The sequence below is a fragment of the Neltuma alba genome, unplaced genomic scaffold (genome assembly GCF_004799145.2).
Source record: "Neltuma alba isolate B1F8T4 unplaced genomic scaffold, ASM479914v2 tig00002511_pilon, whole genome shotgun sequence".
NCBI lineage: Eukaryota > Viridiplantae > Streptophyta > Magnoliopsida > Fabales > Fabaceae > Neltuma > Neltuma alba.
In genome coordinates this window covers 1-6,208 of record NW_021632890.1, presented here as the reverse complement: position 1 = coordinate 6,208, position 6,208 = coordinate 1, and positions in this window count along the sequence as shown.

The window sequence follows — 6,208 nt, the reverse complement described above, 5'->3', positions numbered from 1 at the left end:
ACTTTTATGCGTCTCTTTTTTTTTTAATATTCTGATTATTGTTAGAAGTTAAATAACCATTATAATTTTTTAAAAAAATAAAAGGTGATTTTTTTTCAGTAAAAAAGATCAAACAAATGGATTATTACTAGAAGTAACGATTACAACATGAATTTTTAATTCATAAAATTTGAGCTCTCAACGTTATAAAGGAAAATATATTAATTTTTGTTGCAGGTTATACTACCTCTGCTCCTAATTATAAGAGATAGTTGACTAATTTGAGAAGATTAAGACAAGAAGTTAAGTTAGTTATTTGTAATAAATATATATTGTCTTTTCTAAAATAACCTTACCAATTAAGTGTATTGGCTATAACTACCATTATTAGGAGGACTATTTTGAAAAAAAATACATAAATAAGAGAGACAAAATAGATTGGAGTCTTATATTTATGGTCAAAATAAAAATAAAATAAAGTCTTATATTAAGGACTGGAGGTAGTATTAAAAATCCTAAAATAAAGTTTATTTCCAACACGTTGGTATCATCTCTTGAGCTTTAAATTTTGTTCCAACTTCCTACAGTCGCACTCGCTAAAGTTAACTTTTTCAAATAAAAAAAATATTCCAACTTTTTTTAAGTTGATCCTAAATTTTAAAGGCATGGACAAATCTTATATGACTTATTAATAGGCCCCCATATCTGGCAAAAAAAATTAGGAAAAATTAATCAGTTAGTCCTGTAAGTTTGAATTGAGTTACGACTTAATTCTTCAACTATAATTTAGTACAATTAGTCCCTCAATTCTCGACTTGTTTAAAATTTGAGTGATTGAGTTGTAAATTGCAATTAAAAGATTGAGTTATAACTGAATTAAAATTAAAAAAAAATCAAAAGAGTAATTTTTCCCAAAAAAAAAAAAATTCCACCGTAAAAGCAACGCACGAATATTAATTCTCTTTATATACGCAAATCCAGCTTAGGGGAGGAAAGCGTGGCACGTCGTGATGTCAAAATGGATTAGCCTTCTAGAATCAAATTTTTTTTTTTTAAAATCCTAACAAATAAAATTAAATGATATATTCACCAAACTCGAGCGAGTCTCATGCTTTTACACTAATATACGCACATACTCCTCTGTTTTTATTTATAGTATAGAGATAGAATATTTTTTTTGTCTTATTTATAAGTTAATTCATTAAATTTTCAGTGTAAATATATTATTTTATCCTCTATTCATCATGCTATAGATAGTTATCTTTTTTAAAATGTGTATATATTAAATATAGATAAAGCTAAAAAAATTATTATATTTTAATGAAGAGTTAATACATTTTAGAATTTTTTTATCTATATAAAATATGCTGGAAGTACCTTATAAATAGGATCAGAGAAGTATATTAGTATATATAAATATATAGTAAGACTTTCAATTTTTTGGCCATAGAAAACAAACTTTCATAATTTCATTCCATCGAAATATGTCCTCATCAATGAGAAACTGGAACCGCGTATGAGGTCTCCAATTCCAATTTGCGGGTGTGACCTGTGACCAGGCCAATAGAAGTTTTTTAAGAACACACGTCTTTCTTATTAAAGATAATCTAATTTAAAATATTTTCAGATACTAAATATAAATATCTTTTCTAACGGGAGAGCAGACAATTCTTCATTTTGTTGGAACCATTATTGGACATCCCAAAATTCTATTTCAGTGAAACACATTTTCAATGGCTTTAATAAAAAATGCATATTACTTTTTTTTAAATTAAATTTGGTTCTAAATATATATATTTTGGTTATATTAACAGTAGCATTTGGAAAATTCCCTGACATTTTCATTCCAGTCAACATTGTAAAATTGTAAATTTTTCTGACGGGAGACTTCATAATCATTCAAAGAATAAAAAAACTGTCAAAAAAATTAAAACAATCACTTTCAAAACAATTATTTTTATTCGGGGAAGTATTTAGGTGGGCCAGAAGTTTTATTCATATTGGACCCGTTTGCCTTTCTAGAACAGTCCCTTTTCTCCCTCTCACATTGGATTCTCACGTGGATTGCCTTACTTTTGTAGTAAAGTCTTTTTAATTAGTTAATTATAATTATCACTTTTTTTAGCTTTTTCTTTTTCAATTTTTTTTTTTGGCGATGTACTTTCATTTTAAAAAATTTTTATTTGAAATTTTGATAAATAAATAAATTGATCTTTTTACTTTCCAATATCTTAATGTCTTTAGTTGTCCGAAAAGGATTGATAGAATGAAATGTAAATAAATTAGGTCCTTGAGGAAATTATTTTAAAAATGGATCTATGCAAATGAAATGATTCCGACAACTCAGACTTTTCAGTCTCTAAAAATATTTAAATCTGAATTATCAAAAAAAAAAATTATAATCTATCTATTTCAAAAATTATATGAATGATATATACCTTTTTTTCGTTTTAAAAAGTAGTCAAATGGTATTGAATATTGGATGTTAAAAAACAAATAAATGCCATAAATTCAGTAGCTTTCATGTTTCAATACCAATTCAAACGTTCAAAAAAAGAAACCATAACATAAATTTTATCTGTGAAATAAAAAAAAATATATGGCATAACCAGAAAGAATACTCACTAGTTGCTTTCAAATTTACTAGCATAAAAAATTAATTTTTATATTCCTTCTTAAAAACAAATGAAAATCAAAATGTCGCCAATATTTATTAATGATTAAATAATTAATTATGTGAAAAGAATATATTAAATCATTTAATTGGTCCATTGCTGAATTTTGGAATATAGATATTGCCTGAAAAAAAAAGAAAAGGAATGGAGATCATCTTAATTTCTCGAATGCTAAACCTAAAGGTGATATCAAAATAACTTATGCAAAATATTATTATTCTTACAAAATTAATTGTTTAAATCATAAATGATTTGTATTTTTATCTTTCATATTCATGTTCTTAATAATATGTCTTACTTTGTGTAGCTTGTTATTCAGTAATTTCAATAATCATAATCAAAACATAATTATCATGTAATGAATTACTTCAAGTAATACTTGTCAACAAGTGGATTTGGGAAAACAAATGTAGGATTTTTCAAATTAATTATTTTTTTATTAAGTTTTGTTTTAAAAAAAGTTAAACTGGTTGACACTTGACATGATCCAGGCCTTTCCCAAATACTATCTCTTTTATTTTTAATATAAAAACTAATTTGATATTCAATTTGGTCCTTAATATTAAACTTTAACCTACTTTGTTTTTTATATTGATATTTTTATCAAGGTAGTCATCGTAATAGTTATATATTTTCATCAAATGATAGTTCTAACCAACACACATAATTAGCAATAGTGTTTTAAGAAAAATAATACTTATTTATTAACTTGACTAATTTTTTTAATTTATTTAAATTAATTAATTAGTTTTTGTATTAAAGATCGATACACATGGGAACAAGGTCCATATTTTGGTCTTGTCAATATCATTTTTTTGAGATTCTCTCTCTCATATATAATAATTAATAAATAGTAATAATTGATATTAAAACACATTAAAACCGATTTGTCAATTATGTTTATGTGTGATTTTAATTTTTAAAAAATTAAATAGATAAAAGATTTGGCTAGAGATGAAATAGTAATACCATAAATGAAAATTATTTTTTTCCCCAAATGTTCAAATTGCCAACCTGAGATTTAGGTAAAAAATTGATAACCTGAAAGTCTGCTTGGTATGAGGAAAATAGAGAGAACGAAAAAGGAGGAAAAAAAATTTAATGAGCTTATTTTAAAAAATAAAAAAAATGAGTTTATAAAATTTTGATAAAGAGAACAGTTAAGATAAAAGAGTAATTAAAATTAATTAAAAAATTTTCATTCCACTTCTTCAATTTTTCGAAAGGAGCTCGTTAAAATTTTATCCCCTTCCCTTTTCATTCTCTCCATTTTTCTTTTATCAAACGAATCCCAAGATAATGAATTACTCTCTTATCCTATAGTTTTTAGGTAACATAAATCGAGCATGATTTTCTTTGGATACAAACAACCAGAAACAACCAAGTGTATCTTAATTCAATCACGTAATATCATTAAAAAAAAGTCAATTTTGGCAATAAAAAATCCATATTAATATTATTAAAAAAATTCAATTTGGCCCAAAAAAATTCATATTAATATATTTTAGGTAAAGCTATTAATCTATACATCCATATCGCAACAGAAAAAAAAAATCTATATAATTAACCTGGTTAGAAATTACAATTTTTTTTTGTCGAAAATCTTTTCCTGCCAAATCGTCAATTTTTTTTTATAAAGTATGTCAATAACTTAGTCTTTGAAAAATATTTTTTCTTATATTAGTCTATAAAATGAAATCTCTTAATTTAATATTGAAAAGATTACTTGCCTATCAATTTAGTCATTAATTACTAAATATTTTTTCAATAAAAACTTTCCAAAAATTTTACCCCTTTGAATTATTGAAACAAATTAAATTCTAAGATAAATACAGAGCTTCATGTCAAGAATTGAGTGCACATTAAATATGGACTTTTTTATTTATTATAATAGACATTAAAATGAACTTTAATTCTTAACTATTGTAAAGTAAACACAATATATATTGATAATTCAAATCTTATAGCTAATAGTATTGTAATTTTAGGTTCTTTATTAACTATAATATATTATCCTAAAAGATCATATTATTCTAAATTTATGAAAAATAACGGGATTACTTTTTTTTTTAGATACAAAGAGTATATTCCACCGTAGAGTAAAAGCAACTCCCAATTTTTTTTTTGCAAATAAATATTAATGTAACAAAGAACGAATTTATTATTGTAGGATAGTAGCTATTCCTCTGCGTGTGGGGTGTTTTTTTTTTTTTTACATAAAAAATGTTTGAATCTTGAACATCTATTAATGTCACAATTTACTGTATTTTACTGCTAATCTAATACTCGTATAATAGTAAAATCATATTCTTTTAGGGTTAAATGCGTAAATAAGTGTGGTCTGATCCAATCTAATTTATTCTTGGCAAGTTGGCAAAAAAGAAAATGGTTTAACTTTATTTATATTATATTCCTAGTTCACGATCGTCGCTGGCGGAAAAAAACTAATAATAAAAAAATAAAATAGGATTCCATAGTTCATCGGTTGTATGTGGCGTAAATTCCCAAGTTGAAAGTCAATAACAAAAAAAAGTCAATTTAATTTTCTGATCTGTCCTCTTTAATTTTTCGCCCGGAATGGACTTTTAAAGCCATGGCATCATTCCGAGTACTATTTTCCGTCTTTTAAGAAAGGAACATTGATTAATTTAAATATGTTAAAAAAATTAGTTAAGGTAGTTATTTATAATAAATACTCTTCCGATCCTAGATATAAAACTTTTTTTTATAGTATTATGTGTTATTTTTTTAAAAATTTTTCTAATCAAAGTGTATTAACTAGACGTCTTATATTTTGAATTAAAATGAAGATCAAACCAATTCTAATATTAAGATTTTGAGAGTAGTATTTCAATACGCAAGCATGTTTAAGGGAAAGTTTGGACAATCTTCACAATAAGTAAAAAAAAATATTTTTACATAAATATGTAATCCCTCTAAAAATTAGGACTGGTGGCTTGGTGCCACTAAACTAGACTTGGCTTCTTTGGTAACCCTAATGTTATTAATTCTTGAAGAAAATAAATCTTATTTAGCATAAATTAAAATTTCTTGAAAGTTATTAAAATATTTTTTGTGCTATTATCCGGAAAAATTACAGGGGGATGGTGACGTAATTAGGATCCGTTGGGGCCCACGGCAGGTGCCGGTGTACGGTGATGGCCAGTGGACGGAGCCTCCTTTTGCAACCTTTCCCAAAGGAAAACACCACCTTCCTTTCTTGCAATGATCACAGTCATGCATTCCACGTGGCCCATTTTGACTGGTCGGTGGTTTATTTCCAAAAATGAACGAAGCTATTCGCCTATTCCTTTAATTGTTCCCACCCTCGGGCGCCGTAAAACATAACGGCAACGCACCTGATTCCCGCACCAGCCCTCTTCCGTTAACAAACAGCGCCGACGGCGACAAACGGCGCTGGTCGCACTTGCAAGCTTCCAAACAGCCGGCGCTAACGTAAGCCGAAGCGGCCGTTGCACGCTACGTCTTCTCCTAGTAACGCTTTTGACAGTGACGTGCCTTCTCTCTTTCTCCCCCTCTCTCTTCCTGTTTGC